This window comes from Heteronotia binoei, chromosome 17, assembly GCF_032191835.1.
Source record: "Heteronotia binoei isolate CCM8104 ecotype False Entrance Well chromosome 17, APGP_CSIRO_Hbin_v1, whole genome shotgun sequence".
In the NCBI taxonomy this organism is placed as follows: Eukaryota; Metazoa; Chordata; class Lepidosauria; order Squamata; family Gekkonidae; genus Heteronotia; species Heteronotia binoei.
The window spans coordinates 52,469,133-52,487,647 of NC_083239.1; the positions used below are offsets into that span (position 1 = coordinate 52,469,133).

General features: G+C 51.8%; 1 protein-coding gene and 1 non-coding gene across 2 annotated transcripts in view; both read left to right on the forward strand.

Annotated features, from left to right (window-relative positions):
- The first annotated feature begins 259 nt into the window (after positions 1-259).
- TRNAM-CAU (transfer RNA methionine (anticodon CAU)) lies at positions 260-334 on the forward strand. Its single transcript has one exon. It is a non-coding gene; the product is annotated as a tRNA-Met (tRNA).
- Positions 335-879: 545 nt separating this feature from the next.
- ARHGAP35 (Rho GTPase activating protein 35) overlaps positions 880-18,515 on the forward strand; it is a 143,676-nt gene continuing 126,040 nt past the window's right edge. The window contains exon 1 of the mRNA XM_060257482.1: positions 880-974. The gene's annotated coding sequence lies outside the window, so the exon portion shown is untranslated. The remainder of the gene's footprint in view (positions 975-18,515) is intronic.

The window sequence follows — 18,515 nt, forward strand, 5'->3', positions numbered from 1 at the left end:
TAGAAGGCAGCTTCCTTCTTTCCTCCTTCCCTTCCCTCCTTTCTTCCGGTAGAGCATCTGCTTGGTAAGCAGAAGCTCCCAGGTTCAATCCCCAGCATCTTCAACTAAAAAAGGGTCCAGGCGATAGGTGTGAAAAACCTCCGCTTGAGACCCTGGAGAGCTGTTGCCAGTTTGAGTAGACAAGACTGACTTGGATGGACCAAGGAGGGTCTGATTCAGTAGAAGGCAGCTTCTTACGTTCATATGTGTTCAACTATGGGGAGGGATAGTGGCTCAGTGGTAGAGTATCTGCTTCATAAGCAGAAGGTCCCAGGTTCAATCCCCGGCATCTCCAACTAAAAAGGGTCCAGGCAAGTAGGCGTGAAAAACCTCAGCTGGAGACCCTGGAGAGCCGCTGCCAGTCAGAGTAGACAAGACTGGCTTGGATGGACCGAAGAGGGTGTGATTCAGTAGAAGGCAGCTTCAGATGTTCCTATGAGCAGCAGAAGCAAGCCAGACGCACGCAGGCCGCCGCGCGCCGCAGCGATACCCTTAGAGCGGGCGTGTGAGCCCGGGGGATGCGCGCGCATCCCTCTCTCCTCTCCTCCCTCCCTCCCAGCGTGCGGCAGCCACGCCCCCTTTCCCCCTGCCGCCTCGCCGCAGCCCGCCCCGCCCCTCTCCCTGGCTGCGCGCGCCAGCAACCGCCCCTCCTCCTCCGCCGCCGCCTTCCTCGCGCCCGGGCTGCGCGCGCACCCAGCCTCTCGCGCCGCCGCCGCCGCCGCCGCCGCGCTCCGCCTGGTTGTGTGAGGGGGGCCGAGAGCCGCCGCCGCCGCCATTACAGGCCGCTCCCCCTCCTCAGCCGCCGCCGTCGCGAACCCGGTGGGAGCAGGAGGAGGCAGGGAGGAACATGGCGCCGCCTCCTTCTCCTCCCGCGGCCGCCGCTGGACCCTCGCCGCCCCGCCCAGGCAGCCCGGCCCGGGCCCGACGCCCACCCGGTAGGTCCCCCCCGCCCAGGGGGAGGGGCGCCCCCTGCAGCCCCCCCAACACCGCCCCCCCTCGGCCCTGCTCCACGGGGAGGGGGGCGACTCTGAGGGCAGCTCCCACCCCCCACTGCACCCCCCCCCCCAATGCCTTGCTTGGGAATGCAGACTGGGACCCCCCCCATAAGGCAGGATTCGCACCCAGGGTCCTGGAAGGAGGTAAACTCGAGAAGAGTCGCCTTCCCCACCCCTCCTGGAGGAGGGGGCCCTGGTCTACGGGGAAGGGGAGGCTGCCCCCAGAAGGGGAAAGGGGAGCTTCGGAATCTGATGGCAGCTCCCACCCCATTGCACCCCCCCCTCCAAATGCCTTGCTTGGGAATGCAGACTGGGACCCCCCCCAATAAGGCAGGATTCGCACCCAGGGTCCTGGAAGGAGGTAAACTCGAGAAGAGTCGCCTTCCCCACCCCTCCTGGAGGAGGGGGCCCTGGTCTACGGGGAAGGGGAGGCTGCCCCCAGAAGGGGAAAGGGGAGCTTCGGAATCTGATGGCAGCTCCCACCCCATTGCACCCCCCCCTCCAAATGCCTTGCTTGGGAATGCAGACTGGGACCCCCCCAATAAGGCAGGATTCGCACCCAGGGTCCTGGAAGGAGGTAAACTCGAGAAGAGTCGCCTTCCCCACCCCTCCTGGAGGAGGGGGCCCTGGTCTACGGGGAAGGGGAGGCTGCCCCCAGAAGGGGAAAGGGGAGCTTCGGAATCTGATGGCAGCTCCCACCCCATTGCACCCCCCCCTCCAAATGCCTTGCTTGGGAATGCAGACTGGGACCCCCCCAATAAGGCAGGATTCGCACCCAGGGTCCTGGAAGGAGGTAAACTCGAGAAGAGTCGCCTTCCCCACCCCTCCTGGAGGAGGGGGCCCTGGTCTACGGGGAAGGGGAGGCTGCCCCCAGAAGGGGAAAGGGGAGCTTCGGAATCTGATGGCAGCTCCCACCCCATTGCACCCCCCCCTCCAAATGCCTTGCTTGGGAATGCAGACTGGGACCCCCCCAATAAGGCAGGATTCGCACCCAGGGTCCTGGAAGGAGGTAAACTCGAGAAGAGTCGCCTTCCCCACCCCTCCTGGAGGAGGGGGCCCTGGTCTACGGGGAAGGGGAGGCTGCCCCCAGAAGGGGAAAGGGGAGCTTCGGAATCTGATGGCAGCTCCCACCCCATTGCACCCCCCCCTCCAAATGCCTTGCTTGGGAATGCAGACTGGGACCCCCCCAATAAGGCAGGATTCGCACCCAGGGTCCTGGAAGGAGGTAAACTCGAGAAGAGTCGCCTTCCCCACCCCTCCTGGAGGAGGGGGCCCTGGTCTACGGGGAAGGGGAGGCTGCCCCCAGAAGGGGAAAGGGGAGCTTCGGAATCTGATGGCAGCTCCCACCCCATTGCACCCCCCCCTCCAAATGCCTTGCTTGGGAATGCAGACTGGGACCCCCCCAATAAGGCAGGATTCGCACCCAGGGTCCTGGAAGGAGGTAAACTCGAGAAGAGTCGCCTTCCCCACCCCTCCTGGAGGAGGGGGCCCTGGTCTACGGGGAAGGGGAGGCTGCCCCCAGAAGGGGAAAGGGGAGCTTCGGAATCTGATGGCAGCTCCCACCCCATTGCACCCCCCCCTCCAAATGCCTTGCTTGGGAATGCAGACTGGGACCCCCCCCAATAAGGCAGGATTCGCACCCAGGGTCCTGGAAGGAGGTAAACTCGAAGAGTCGCCTTCCCCACCCCTCCGAGAGGAGGGGGCCCTGGTCTACGGGGAAGGGGAGGCTCCCCCCAAGAAGGGGAAACGGGAGCTTCGGAATCTGATGTCGGCTCCCACCCCCCATTGCACCCCCCCCCCTCCAAATGCCTTGCTTGGGAATGCAGACTGGGACCACTGCCCCCCCCCCCCAATAAGGCAGGATTCGCACCCAGGGTCCTGGAAGGAGGTAAACTCAAAAGAGTCCCCTTCTTTCGCCTTCCCCACCCCTCCTAGAGGAGGGGGCCCTGGTCTACGGAGAAGGGGAGGCTCTTTCCAACCCACCCCCCCCAAGAAGGGGAAACGGAGCTTCGGAATCTGATGTCGGCTCCCACCCCCCATTGCACTCCCCCAGCACCCCCCCTCCAAATGCCTTGCTTGGGAATGCAGACTGGGACCACTGCCCCCCCCCCCAATAAGGCAGGATTCGCACCCAGGGTCCTGGAAGGAGGTAAACTCGAGAAGAGTCGCCTTCCCCACCCCTCCTAGAGGGGGGGCCCTGGTCTACGGGGAAGGGGAGGCTCCCCCCAGGAGGGGAAAGGGGAGCGTCGGAATCTGATGTCAGCTCCCACCCCCCATTGCACTCCCCCAGCACCCCCCCCTCCAAATGCCTTGCTTGGGAATGCAGACTGGGACCACTGCCCCCCCCCCCCCCAATAAGGCAGGATTCGCACCCAGGGTCCTGGAAGGAGGAAAACTCAAGAAGAGTCGCCTTCCCCACCCCTCCTAGAGGAGGGGGCCCTGGTCTACGGGGAAGGGGAGGCTCCCCCCAGAAGGGGAAAGGGGAGCGTCGGAATCTGATGTCAGCTCCCACCCCCCCATTGGACTCCAGTTCCCATGTAGTCAGCACCTCTCCCCCAAGAATGTTTTGCTTGGGAATGCAGAGTGGGATCACTCCCCCCCCCCCCAATAAGGCAGGATTTGCACCCAGGGTCATGGAAGGAGGTGAACTCAAGAAGAGTCCCTTCTTTCGCCTTCCCCATTCCTCCTAGAGGAGGGGGCCCTGGTCTACGGGGAAGGGGAGGCTCCCCCCAGAAAGGGAAAGGGGAGCTTCGGAATCTGATGTCAGCTCCCACCCCATTGGACTCCAGTTCCCATATAGTCAGCACCCCCCACCCCCCAAGAATGCCTTGCTTGGAAATGCAGAGTCTGGAACCACTGCTCTCCCCACCTCCACAAGGCAGAATTCGCACCCAGGGTCCTGGAAGGAGGTAAACTCAAGAAGAGTCCCCTTCTTTCGCCTTCTCCACCCCTCCTAGAGGAGGGGGCCCTGGTCTACGGGGAGGGGGAGGCTCCCCCCAGAAGGGGAAAGGGGAGCTTCGGAATCTGATGTCGGCTCCCACCCCATTGCACTCCACTCAGCAACCCCTCCAAATGCCTTGCTTGGGAATGCAGACTGGGACCAGTGCCCCCCCCCCCCCAATAAGGCAGGATTCGCACCCAGGGTCCTGGAAGGAGGTAAACTCAAAATAGTCCCCTTCTTTCGCCTTCCCCACCCCTCCTAGAGGAGGGGGCCCTGGTCTACGGGGAAGGGGAGGCTCCCCCCAGAAGGGGAAAGGGGAGCGTCGGAATCTGATGTCAGCTCCCACCCCCCATTGCACTCCCCCAGCACCCCCCCTCCAAATGCCTTGCTTGGGAATGCAGACTGGGACCACTGCCCCCCCCCCCAATAAGGCAGGATTCGCACCCAGGGTCCTGGAAGGAGGAAAACTCAAGAAGAGTCGCCTTCCCCACCCCTCCTAGAGGAGGGGGCCCTGGTCTACAGGGAAGGGGAGGCTCCCCCCAGAAGGGGAAAGGGGAGCGTCGGAATCTGATGTCAGCTCCCACCCCCCCATTGGACTCCAATTCCCATGTAGTGAGCACCCCTCCCCCAAGAATGCCTTGCTTGGGAATGCAGAGTGGGATCACTGCCCCCCCCCCCCATAAGGCAGGATTTGCACCCAGGGTCCTGGAAGGAGGTAAACTCAAGAAGAGTCCCCTTCTTTCGCCTTCCCCATTCCTCCTAGAGGAGGGGGCCCTGGTCTACGGGGAAGGGGAGGCTCCCCCCAGAAGGGGAAAGGGGAGCTTCGAAATCTGATGTCGGCTCTAGTCAGCAAAACCCCCCCCCCAATGCCTTGCTTGGAAATGAAGAGTCTGGAACCACTGCCCCCCCCCCATAAGGCAGGATTCGCACCCAGGGTCATGGAAGGAGGTCAACTCAAAAGAGTCCCCTTCTTTCGCCTTCCCCACTCCTCCTAGAGGAGGGGGCCCTGGGTCCACGGGGAGGGGAAGGCTCCCTCTTGCCCCCCCCCCCAAAAGAAGGGGAACTTCGGAATCTGATGTCGGCTCCCACCCTATTTGACTGGTCAGCAAAACCCCGCCCCCAATGCCTTGCTTGGGAATGGAGAGTCTGGAACCACTGCCCTCCCCCCTTCCCCAAGGCAGGATACACACCCAGGGTCCTGGAAGGAGGTAAACTCAAAAGAGTCCCCTTCTTTCGCCTTCCCCACCCCTCCTAGAGTAGGGGGCCTTGTATCCAATTGGGTTTCCCTCTTTGAATAGGGGGCGGGGATGTGAAGATGTGGGGATCCTCCCTCAGCCCCCCTCTCTTGTTTCTAGAGGAGGGGGCCCTGCGTCCATGGGTGGGGGAGGGTCCCTCTTGCCCCCCCCAAGAAGGGGAAAGGGAAGCTTCGGAATCTGATGTCAGCTCCCACCCCATTTGACTCCACTTCCCATATAGTCAGCCCCCCCCCCCCCCCCAAGAATGCCTTGCTTGCAAATGCAGAGTCTGGAACCACTGCCCTCCCCCACTCCGTAAGGAAGGATTTGCATCCAGAGTCCTGGAAGGAGGTATACTCAAAAGAGTCCCCTTCTTTCGCCTTCCCCACCCCTCCTAGAGCAGGGGGCCTTGTATCCAGGAGCATTTCTCTCTTTGAATGGAGGGGAGGGGGTGTGAAGATGTGGGGATCCTCCATCAGCCCCCTCCCTCGTTCCTAGAGGAGGGGGGCCTGGGTCCACGGGGAGGGGGAGGCTCCCTCCTGCCCCCCCAGAAGAGGAAAGGGGAGCTTCAGAATCTGATGTCAGCTCCCACCCCATTGCACTCCAGTCAGCACCCCCCCATGCCTTTCTTGGAAATGGAGAGTCTGGAACCACTGCCCCCCCCCCCTTTCCGTAAGGCAGGATTCGCACCTAGGTTCATGGAAGGAGGTAAACTCTCCTTTCGCCTTCCCCACCCTTCCTAGAGGAGGGGGCCCTGGTCCACGGGGAGGGGGAGGCTCCCTCCAGCCCCCTCCCCCCGAAGAAGGGGAAAGGGGAGCTTCAGACTCTGATGTCAGTTCCCACCCCATTTGACTCCAGTCAGCATCCCCCCAGTGCCTTGCTTGGAAATGCAGAGTCTGGAACCATGGCCCTCCCCCCCTCCATAAGGCAAGATTCGCACCCAGGGTCGTTGAAGGAGGTAAACTCAAAAGAGTCCCCTTTAGCCTTCTCCACCCCTCCTACGGGAGGGGGCCCTGTATCCAAGGGGAAGAGGAGGCTCCCTCCTGGCCCCCCCATCTCCCAAGAAGGGGAAAGGGGAGCTTCAGAATCTGATGACAGCTCCCACCCCATTTAACTCCACTTCCCATATAGTCAGCACACACACCCCCCCGCCCTGCAATGCCTTGCTTGGAAATGCAGAGTCTCAAACCACTGCCCCCCCCATAAGGCAGGATTCGCACCCAGGGTCATGGAAGGAGGTCAACTCAAAAGAGTCCCCTTCTTTCGCCTTCCCCACCCCTCCTAGAGGAGGGGGCCCTGGGTCCACGGGGAGGGGGAGGCTCCCTCTTGCCCCCCTCCCCCAAGAAGGGGAAAGGGGAGCTTCAGAATCTGATGTCAGCTCCCACTCCATTTGACTCAAATCAGCCACTCCCACTCCAAATGCAGAGTCTGGAACCACTGCCCTCCCCCCTCTGTAAGGCAGGATTTGCATCCGGAGTCCTGGAAGGAGGAAAACTCAAAAGAGTCCCCTTCTTTCGCCTTCCCCACCCCTCCTACAGGAGGGGGCCCTGGGTCCACGGGGAGGTGGAGGCTCCTTCTTGCCCCCCCCCCAAAAAAAAAGAAGGGGAAAGGGGAACTTCAAAATCTGATGTCGGCTCCCACCCTATTTGACTCTAGTCAGCAACCCCACCCCCAATGCCTTGCTTGGGAATGGAGAGTCTGGAACCACTGCCCCCCCCCCCCTTCCACAAGGCAGGATACACACCCAGGGTCGTGGAAGGAGGTAAACTCAGAAGAGTCCCCTTCTTTCGCCTTCCCCACCCCTCCTAGAGGAGCGGGCCTTGTATCCAGGAGGGTTTCTCTCTTTGAATGGGTGGAGGGGGTGTGAAGATGTGGGGATCCTTCCTCAGCCCCCCTCCCTCATTCCTAGAGGAGCGGACCCTGGATCCACAGGGAGGGGGAGGCTCCCTCCTGCCCCCTCAAGAGGAAAGGGGAGCTTCTGAATCTGATGCCAGCTCCCACCCAGTCAGGCCCTCCCAAAATGCCTTGCTTAGGAATGAGGAGTCTGGAACCACTGCCCTCCCCCCCGCCCAATAAGATAGGATTTGCACCCAGAGTCGTGGAAGGAGGTAAACTCAAAAGAGTCCCCTTCTTTCTCCTTCCCCACTCCCTTTTTCAGTAGGGAGTGGGTGGGGCAGAGATGGGGAGCAGAGAGACGCCCCCCTGTTTGGCCGTGCCCTCTTGGTTTTTGAGTGGTGCAAATGCCTTGCTTGGGAATGCAGAGTCTCGAACCACTGCCCTCCCCCCCCCAGTAGGGCAGGATTCGCACCCAGGGTCGTGGAAGAAGGTAAACTCAAAAAGTCCCCTTCTTTTGCCTTCCCCATCTCCTTTTTTCAATAGGGAGTGGGTGGGGCAGAGATGGAGAGCAGGGAGACACTCCCCCTCTTTGGCCACGACCTCTTGGGCAGCAGGCTTGGGACAGAGTCCAGCTGGAGGGAGGGAGGCAGTCCCCATAGAAGAGGGGAGCGGAAGCACACCCTTGTTGCTACTTGAGCGGGGGGGGGGGGGCTGTTGTATAAGGTTGGCATGGGGAGGAGCAACGCAGGAAGTCCCTGGATTGGCACTGGGAAAGGCTGATTGTCCCCTTTTGGCAGGTTGCCCCCCCCCCCAGCACCATTCATTGGAGGTGAATGACAGTCCACTGGTGATCTATTGCTTCTCTCTCTCTCTCTCTCTCTGATTAATTCTCATCCTCTCTTCTCTCTCCATTTTGAAAGGAGTTTGGATGCGCTGAGATTACTGCCTCTAGGGAGAAGGGAGTTCATCTGGAACTTGTCACCCTCGCTTTTGGAGGGAGAGCATCTTCCCCAAATTCTGTGGGACATAACCAAGGCTGAGAAGAATACTGGGTTTCTGCCTGACTGCCTTCTCCTGACTCTTCTGTCTGGCAACCGTAGGTAGGGTTTAGGCATCTAGAGCAGCTTTTTCTGTATCAGTGGGCCGTTTGTGTAGTAGATGTCCAGCTGTAGGGTTGTGGTGCAAGTGACGAGAGGCACCTCCTTAGTTGGCTCCCTCTCTTGCTCCCCTTTTATTGTTTCTCGATATTCAGAGGGGGCAGGTGTCTGTCCTGTGCAGCCAGTCACATATGGGAGCCAATGAAAGATGGAGGGTTTTGCCGCCTCTCCTGGTGTTCAGAATGCAAATTGTTCTTCCGTTAGGACTTTTTCAAGATGATGCTAACGAAAGCACTTGATTCCTTTTGAAGATGGTGGTGTGGGAGGGAAGACACCCTGGCGTGCCGGGGAAGACATGGCCGTTGTGGCTCGGCGTATTGGGGTTCTGTCAAAACAAAGTCTGATTTTTTTTATGAAGACACCCCCCCCGCCCCTCAAAAAAAGAAGCTAGGAAGCGCCGTTAGGGACTCCTCTCGCTTCTCTTTCCCCTGCCAAGTTCCGTTATTCAGTGAGTTCTCTGTTATTTTTAAAACTCTCAAGGCCTAGTTGAGAGCATTGGCCTTTTTTTCTGCAGTCTCTTTTCTCAGCGAAATTGTTTTGGCAAGGCTTTGCTGTGAATAGATGGGCGCAAGAGTGCCGTCTTTCTCTCCCCTTTCAGGATTAGAAGACATACCTTCAGTTTGGAAGGTAAGGGAAGAACTACTTGGCCTTGTGCTACCTGGACTTGAACTTCCTTAATCGTCCCTGGCAGAGAGGGAGAGTGTCCCAGCTTTCAGGCACACGCATCTTGCGTTATTTCAGTACTTCACTCTTCCCCGCCCCCCCTTACTTTCTTGCCCCTTTTCATTTTTCATCTATGTTTAGGAGTTGTCAGACAATATCCTTGCATAGCCTGTTCAGAAATAAGTTAGAATGCGCACAGCTGAACGGCAAGTGATGGGCGCCCGGTTTACTAGACAGCATCTCTGGTGTCTACTTTTAGTAATCGATTACATTGCTAGGGTTCTTGTTGTAGAATAAAACTGGGCCCATGCTTTCTGTTTAGTCAAGCCCCTGCTGTTCGGAGAATTAGAGCATTTGAAAATAATTAGCATCCGGTGGCTGTGATCCAGTACATCGGATATCTTAAGCCAGGAAAATTTAGGTTGTATTTGTTTATTTTAAACATTTCTGTCCCACCGTATCATCTCGGATTCAAGGGGGCTCTCATACTAGTGCAAGAAACGCAGACTTTACAATCCAGTAATAGTTGCCTCACTGACTTCTATAGGATGCTGCAGGAATATATTCTTGCTTACCTTCTAAATTAAATTTCTTCTTCCTTGTGTTTGATTGTTTGTGGTATCAAGTAAGTGGGCTTTTTTTTTTTTGTAGCTGCAGTTTTTGACTACAGCAACACATCCTAGTTAGAGCTTTAGACCAAACTAGATCTTTGCCATTGGTTTCAGCATCAGCAGGATCTGGTTAGTAAATTCCTTTCAGGATCTCATTAGCAAACAGAGTAACGAAATGATTCATCGACCTTTGTTTAAATCAGCCTTTAATTTTAGATGTTTGCATGCACTTGTGTAATCCTGTGCATCACCAACTGCTCTAGGTAAATATGAAAGGAAATTGTTCCTTTGTGATGTAAGTCAAAATAGTTTGGATTGGCAGGGAGGGGGGGAGGTAGCCATGAGTTTTTAATTGTCATTGGTGCTGGAGAAAGCAAGGAACCAGCCCATGCACAAACCATTAATTGAGGGGTTTTTTTCCATAAAGCTAGTTAATTACAGTCAGTGGAAAATTAATTTGATGGTGAAAGGCCTTTTAAGATTCATCTCCCTCTCTCAGTTGTGAGGCATTTTGGTCTGAAGAATTGAAGTTTCTCTTTTTTTTTTAGCGAGATCTGAAAATATTGCCAAGAGCCGATGGTTCAAGATGTGGCAGTTAAATGGTTGTGTGTGTGTGTATTTTCCGCCTTTGCACATTGTGGATGAAGTATTGGACCTGGCTTTTTAGCACCGCTCACATTCTTAGGGAATATTGGTGCGCGTCTCTCAGTGAGAGCGTTCTACATAGCAGAACAAGTAGACGGCTTCCCCCACCCCGAGCAGATTTTTCTTCCCTGTGCCCTCAAGCTAGGTAGCTGGTAGGAGAGAGTTTGTTGGAAAAGCTGCTTTTCCATTCTGAGAGCTGACAGTGAAGGAGGAAATTCAAAGCCAGTGATGTATTTGCGTCTGCTCTTGTTCCTGAATTGATGGTTTTCAAGAATCCTTGGAGCTAACGTATTCTGTGATGGTTACAGGTGCCTGTTGCTGAGGTTCTTCACTTCAGAGAGGAGGTGTGTTCTGCAAAAGCTTCAGCAGTTCCCTCCCACAGATGTCTCCTGGGGGGGGTGTGTGTAAATCTGGGGTGCTGCAGAAGTCCCGAGCAATGTTCCCTCTAAACTGCAGAGTCTTGTGAGCAAAAATTCCACTTTGTGAGCTGCTGGCATTAAAAGTTGTGAGCTCCTGCATCAATTCGTGTGCTCTGGGGTCATCTTTCCTGTGTTAAGACAAAAATGTGTGAGCTGGAGGCTAAAAAACTGTGAGCTAGCTCATGCTAACTCAGCCTAGAGGGAACACTGTTGCTGAATAAAAAGAATAAACGGTGTATTGTTTTCAGTTTATTTTGGGGGAAGGTGGCATGGCCATTCCTGCACTGAAAGCCAGCCATGTTGGTATTTGTCTTGCATTGCACAAGGTGTGTAACCATCCTGACAGAATGCTGAATTCATTTTCCTCAGCCAGGTTTGGATACAGAAATTTGTATGTGTGCAAGATAAATCCAGCAGTTGGCCTTCATTGATTCTGGCAACCTCACCCTTCAGTATGGTTACTCAGGAGTAAGAACGATTGATTTCAATTTGCTTCTGGTAAGCATTTGTAGGGTAGTACCTTAAGGATGAGTTAAAACATATATAATTCCACTCGTTTTTGTATGGTTTAATTACTGACCTTGTCCTGAAACAATTGAATGAATCATTTGGATTTCTGTGTTTCAGGAACAAACTTGATGGCGTTTTGGCTGACATTCAATTATTTGAACTCCAGAATTGGTAATTGGCAGATTATAGAGATTTTCATAGCTCGTTAGTTTTTCTGTTTTCTGCATTTAAGTATCCTCTTGAACCTCTGAATGTAATGGTCTGGAATATTCCCTTTTTTGCAGCTTGCCCATTTTTGTGTGTTAAAATTGAATTCCTTTTCCTATATACGTATCAAGAAACCTCTTTTTTGAGCCTTGCTTTTCTCATTTTTGACATAGTATAGGCATTGTGTGCTGACAGATAACTTACAACCTTTTCCTCTTTCTTATGAGGTTAAAAATGGAATCCCTTGAATTAGCAGATTTGCTTGGAATTGGGTAAAATATTCTGCCCCTTAGAACTGTGTGTGTTCGTCTCTGGCACTTGATTAGAGATCTACAGCTTGTGTGGTATTGGAAGATGTTCTTGAAAGTATTAGAATCTGGGAAGCGTTCACCTATTGACACATCACAGGTGAATGCAGCAGACATGGGCAAAAGTGTGGTATATATCAAGTCACCATAGAGGGGCCTGAGACCCATAGCGTGTTACTTAACTAGGATGACCAAGAGTTTTGGTAGTCCCGTGTCTAAATATTTTAAATCATGGTTGCACTCCCTTCTTGAGATCAGAAAATGAAACAGATCCTTCCTTCATTGGAAAACCCTGGGCTCTTGCTGGGCAAGAACTTGTTGTGGTACTTAGGATTTCACATCCATGTTGTGGTTCTTAGTACTTACAAAACATTTCAAAGTGTGTTGGTGAATGCATGAGATCTTTGAAGAACGTGGCTGTTCTTAAAGGCTTGTTGACCTGTATTGAACATATGAAACATATGGAAAACCTCAGCTTGAGACCCTGGAGAACCATTGCCAGTCTGAGTAGACAATACTGACTTCGATGGACTGAGGGTCTGATTCAGTATAAGGCAGTTTCGTATGACCTGTATTGGATGGTATCTGATAAAACATTTAGCATCGACTCTTTAGAAAGGTCACTAGCTAAGGAGAGGATTTAACTCAGGTCTTGGATTTTTATTGTCAAATGTCTGTTCTCCCTTTCCATCCAAAGTAGAGCCCTCAGAAGCAGTTTATATGTGTGAATTTGTTGTATTCTAAACAAATGCCTTGGAAGCAAGAACAATATATAAATCAGTTCTATCAGCAGGCTGGCAGACCTTCCTAGGAAGGGGATTTTTCAGTTGTGGTGACACCACAAAAAAGGCCCTGCTCTGCATAGATGGCAGCACAAAGATACAGATGGCGCCAAGAAGCATCATAGACCATTTTAGGGAAAGGTGCTCTCTAAGTTACTCTGCATCCAGCCCTGCAAACGAGGTCACAGAAGCTTATTCTGTACCTTGTAAATTGATTATTCAGCTTGTTCTAATCCTGGCACCTTTCTCTTCTTAGGGGAAATAATGAAAAGCCGGATTCGCTTAATAATCTTTTAAAGATGAGGGATTGTTGATCTTTTATCATGTGTGTGTGTGGAGGATGGGAGGAATAGCAGCAGTGAGCAGGAGAATTGAAGGTAAACGGCGCTTAATAGCCTTGTTCTGCTGTGAAATGTTTTGTGTACTCTGAGAATTAAATTAGTCATGCCTCCCCAAAAAGTAAGAAACAACTGTTTTGCAGCCTCTTTAAATTTACTGCACATCAGCTTAAATATAGCTACAGTGTTAAATCCGAAGGAAAGCTTTAAAATACTTTTTTCTTCTCTGCGGAAAGGTCAAAGGTATTCTGTTTCTCTTTGGACTTGAACATGCGAAAGAGGCAGTTGCAGAAACTTTGCTTGCTACAGAACATAGAGGAGGGAGGTCATCTCTTGTAGGTCTTCTCAAGCTTCCAAAAACGAATCCACAGTTTCACTTAACCCCCCCCCCCCTCCCCAGTGTTTTAACAGTATAGTTTGATTTTAAAGAAGTGATAACATAAATAGATTTAAACCAGGTTTTCCAATTCACATACTTCCTGAACTACGATGCATACTAATTGGATGCTAATAATAATCCAGACATCAAATTGCCACTAACTCAAGCTTGTTATGCTCTTCAGAAGCCCGATTCAAAACTTGAATGCATTTTACACCACAGAATTTATTTCTGCTTAGGGGAACAGATGTGAAATTCAGAACTTTTGTTTGATGCTCTGCTCTCTACGCATGCAAGGACATTCATTAAGAGTGTGCTAAGTAGGCTGCTCAGAATCCTGCTATGGTCAATTCAATGGGGAATTACATCCAGGAAACTGTTCTTAGGATTGCAATGTAAGTAAATTTGCAGATTAAGGGTGTTGACCTTTCCAGAAGCAATGGCCACCAGGTAGTTTTACATGGAAGAGCAATATTTCCTCCACAACATGGGAAGTCAGTGCCCCTCCCTCCTGTGTTGACACTTTGAAAATCCATCACTTGAACAATTACAGCAACAACATCTTGTTTGTACAGCTTGACCTCGAAAGTCTGGTTTTGGCCCTCGCTCAGCCCTTTAAATAGATTTTAAATAAGGATGGGTTTGATAGAGGATTTTGAATTCAGTATTAAGAGATTTTGGCCCACCATCCAACTGAGTTAGTTTCAACCACGTCCCACTGTTCTCAATAGTAAGGCATGATTCGCTTGGGATGGGACATACAAACATAAATATCCATGTGGTTGTATTGCAACAACAACAACAACCCCTGAATTTTGACTTAAATTTTGTAAACTAATGCTTATCCCCAGCCTATCTGAGTATAGTGTGGCCATGTGATGGTAAAAGGGTGAAAAAAAGAACCAAATAAAAAGAAGTCCTTAAGTTTTGGGGCGTATATACCAAAGTTCCTTTAAGCCCGTGTTGCTTGTTTTTAAGGAAAACCCATTTAAAATAAAGCTACTACAGAATAGTACGCTCTGTCCGTTTCCTTGCATTTATCTGAATCCAACTATTATTCCTTAGGCTTCCAATACCGAATAAGAGGCCAACAATACATATCTATACATAGCCAATGCTATTCTTTTTTTCTTTTACAGCAGGTAAAAAAGGTCAAGGTAGTCCCCTGTGCAAGCACCAGTCTGGGGTGACGTTGCTTTCACAACGTTTTCGCGGCGGACTTTTTAGGACCCCTCAAAATGCCTTCATGTTATGGCCATTACAAAGTGATAGGGCTGCGAGTGAGGCACGTGGCAGCTTCTAATTGAAGGCTATTTCTGGGTGATGTGATGTTGCTATTATGATACTGTTTTTTTAAGAGGCTAAAACAGTGATTCCCCCCCTCCCCCGCCCCAGTCTTCCGTCTACTGGGAAATATGAGCTGGGTTAACAGAATTATATAAATGAAGAATTTGGTCACCGAGTCTAAAAGAATATCCTTTTGGCTGAATGAGCTAAATGTGTATTTGTATATTGCCCCAAACATGGACAGTTACCCTTACCGGGGCTTTTTTTTTGAGCAGGAACGCACAGGAACACCGTTCCCGCAGGCTTGGTGTCAGGGGGTGTGGCCTAATATGCAAATGAGCTTCTGCAAAAAAGCCCTGTGCAAAACAAGGGTGACATCAGGGGTGTGTGGCTTAATATGCAAATGAGTTCCTGCTGGACCTTTTCTTCCCTGAAAGCCCTGACCGTAACCATATCTGGTTGAGGCGAGCTTGTCGCGTGCAGCTGTTCAGTGAGAACTAGCTGAGTTGCTCGTTCAGGCTGTCTTTCTGGTCCAGGGTTTCCGACCTCCTGATGGCCCAGATGCTCCTGGGAGGCAAGCGGTTCTCCTCTTGCTTGCCCCCGGCGCCAGTTAGCCAGTGGAGTGCTGTTCTTTAAAGGCTTCTTTGAGGCGTCGGCACTCATAGACACAGATAGCCCTTTCCTCCACAGTTGTGCCGAATTCTTTTTGTTAATGGTTGTGGAATGTGAGTGGCCTGCCAAGGCTGCCAACCTGGCTTGGGTTTGAAATGTGCTTTCTCTCAAGCAAGCAAGCATGCCCTGGTGAGTTCATGGCCTGAATTTACGACAAGAGCTGCGCAAGAACCATGAGAGCTTGGAATTGTTCTTAGCAGCGGCTGCGCGAGTCGCAGAACACCTTTTCCTAAGATGACAACTGTGTCATGCTGGCCTTGCTGCCAGAACTGTGAGTAGAAATGTTCCGGACTGGAATGCCTTTTTGCACCTCGTAAATAACAGCCGGAAGTCTTGTTATAGAGTCCTTCCAAGTGGGCTGGAGTTGGAGGTTTCATAGCTAGTAGTAGAGGGTGGGCAAGCGACTAAGCAAAGTAGACTGCTCTGTTGGATGGCTACTAATGCGTTGAGTTGTTTTGTTCTTCTAGTCTCCCTCCACCCAGTTCCTGCTGTACCATAGTATTGTAAATTTTTTTTGTGTTATCCATGTTGGAGGGTGAGAAAATAGGCGCAGTTGTGATGGAGGAGTGGTGGCTCAGCGAACGAGCAGCTTTCTTTGCATGGAGACGGTCCCAGGTTCAATCCCTGATGTCCCCAGTTAAATCTGGAAGTAGGAGATGTGAAGGACCCCTGCTTGAGACCCTGGAGAGCTGCTGCCAGCCTGAGTAGACAATACCGACCTTGGGAGACCAATAGATTAATTCAGTATAAGGCAGCTTCCTGCGTTCACGTTAAATACTAAGCTGTAAGAAGTGAAGCCTTCTTTTCCTGCCTGCAGTACCATCGTCTGTGTGCATAGCCTCACATTTGACAGCTATAAATATTCTTCATTGGTATTTTTTTCCCTCGTTTTCATTCCATCCAGTGCAGGACATGTTGATACCGTGTTTCCCCGAAAATAAGACACTGTCTTACATTTATTTTTTCTCGAGAAGACACACTAGGTCTTATTTTCAGGGGATGTCTTATTTTTATAAAGTATAATACAACAATCTACATTTATTCAAATACAGTGGGGCTGGTGCTAGTGGTGCGTGAACTCCTTTCACCTAGCCTGCGACTGCAGTTACCAAGGTTGCCACTCGCGCACCCGTGCAAGTGCGAACGGCTTGGAGAAAGGAGTTGTAGCAGATAAAAGGTATTTCAGTCTTCCTTACTGCTCCGCGCCGAAATGCATGGCGTGGCTATGCAGATACGCTGCATAGCCACACCCATCACTAGGTCTTATTATCGGGGTAGGGCTTATCTTTAACAAATGCATAGAAATCCTGCTAGGGCTTATTTTTTGGGTAGGTCTTATTTTCGGGGAAACACGGTATGTTTATTTTTTTTTTAAACTACTGTTTCTTGTAATCATTGAATGTGTTTGGAGAGTTTTCTTTCCTATTGATTGTTCCAGTGGTGAATGAGGCACATAAAACCATGTAAGTTGATGCCTTTTGACTTGATCCACTAAAGAGATAGCCATGTTGGATCAGGCCAAAGGCCCATCCAGTCCAGCACTCTTGTGTCACACAGTGGCCAAAAAACCCAGGTGCCACACAAAAAACCAAACCCTCACACTGTTGCCCCCCCCAAGCACCAAGAATACAGAGCATCACTTCCCCCAGACAGAAAGTTCCAGCAATACGCTGTTTAATGCCCGTTCCAGGGTGTTCTGGAGGCATTTAGCCAGGAAAAGTGTGAGAACATAAGAACATAAGAGAAGCCAGGTTGGATCAGGCCAGTGGTCTATCCAGTCTAGGGTTGCCAAGTCCAATTCAAGAAATATCTGGGGACTTTGGGGGCGGAGCCAGGAGACTTTGGGGGTGGAGCCAGGAGACACTGGGGGCGGAGCCAGGAGCAAGGGTGTGACAAGCATAATTGAACTCCAAGGGAGTGCTGGCCATCACATTTAAAGGGGCAGCACACCTTTTAGAATGCCTTCCTTCCATAGAAAATAATGAAGGATAGGGGCACCTTCTTTTGGGGCTCATAGAATTGGACCCCCTGGTCCAATCTTTTTGAAACTTGGGAAGTATTTTGGGGAGAGGTACTAGATGCTATACTGAAAATTTGGCGCCTCTACCTCAAAAAACAGCCCCCCCAGAGCCCCTGACAGCTGCGGATCAATTCCCCATAATTCCCTATGGGAATCGTTCTTGAAGGTGCATAATGGCTATGGGGGTGGAGCTTCCCCCGCCGGCCAGCTGGCTGGGGGAGGGGGGAAGCCTGTAAAACCAGGGGATCCCCCGCTGGGACCTGGGGATTGGGAAGCTTAATCCAGTCCAACACTCTGTGTCACACAGTGGCCAAAAAACCCAGGTGCCATCAGGAGGTCCATTCTTTTTTATCTGAGAGTTAGGGTTAAGTAGTTAATTGTGTCTGAAATATTAAGTTTGTCATCGTCTTAAACTAATAGTTCTCCAGTCTTGCAATCGATAGGATGCTTTTCCTCCACTTCCATCCTGTTGCTTTGGTTTTGGTACTCTGATGCGTGTTGAGCATCTCTTGTGGAGAGTGGGCATTGCTTTTCCTTGGAAGGACTGTGCAGGGTAGTGTCGGTCTGGTATCTGGGAGACCTAGGTTCAGATCTCTGTTCGCTGGGTGAGCTTGGGCCAATCACACACTCTCAGCCTAGCCTACCTCTCAGGGTTGTTGTGAGGATAAAATGGAGGAAAGATGTTAGCTGCTTTGGGTCCATATCGGGGGGAAGGGTAGGGTATAGATTGATTAAATCAGGGGTGTCAAACTCATTTGTTATTAGGGTCGGACCTGACGTAAATGAGGCCTTTATCGGGCTGGGCTGTGTGTGTCATTTAATGTAATGCCAGGTAGCAGAGATATAAACTTTATTAAGGACACAGACAAACACAATTAAAAAAACCTTTAAATGTCCTTAAAACATTAACATTCATTAGTCTTGCAGGTACTTTTTTGTCTGTCTCCTGTGGGGAACTGGGCAAAGGAAGCTCTGGCTCTTTCCTTTGTTCCCCAGGAGACTGGAGGGGAGGGGGGAGAGCCTCAGACAATAGAAGGGAGAGAGGCTTGGCTCAGTAGCTCTGCAGTGTGATTGAGAGCCTGGCAAAGCAAGCTGTTTCTCCCCCCTCCTTCCTCCACAAGGGAGGTGCCTTGACCAATGGAGAAAACAGAGACTTTGCTCTGCAGCTCTGCTGTGCAATTGAGCAAGCCTGGCAAAGCAGGCAGTGATGCAGAAGGAAGCGAGAGAGAGAGAGAGAGGGAAGCAGATGACAGCCAGATGCTTGGGGGCCTGATAGGAGTCCTCCAGGGGCCTGATTCAGCCCCCAGGGCGCATGTTTGACACCCCTGAATGAAGTGAATAAGCAGTGTTGATGATTTGGTGGGAAGGATTGTGATTTAGTGCTTTGCCATTGGGCCAGGATAAGCAGGATATTTTGCGTGGGCTCAGCTTGTCAGTGAGAGGTGGGAACTGGCCATCGCACTCATGTGCA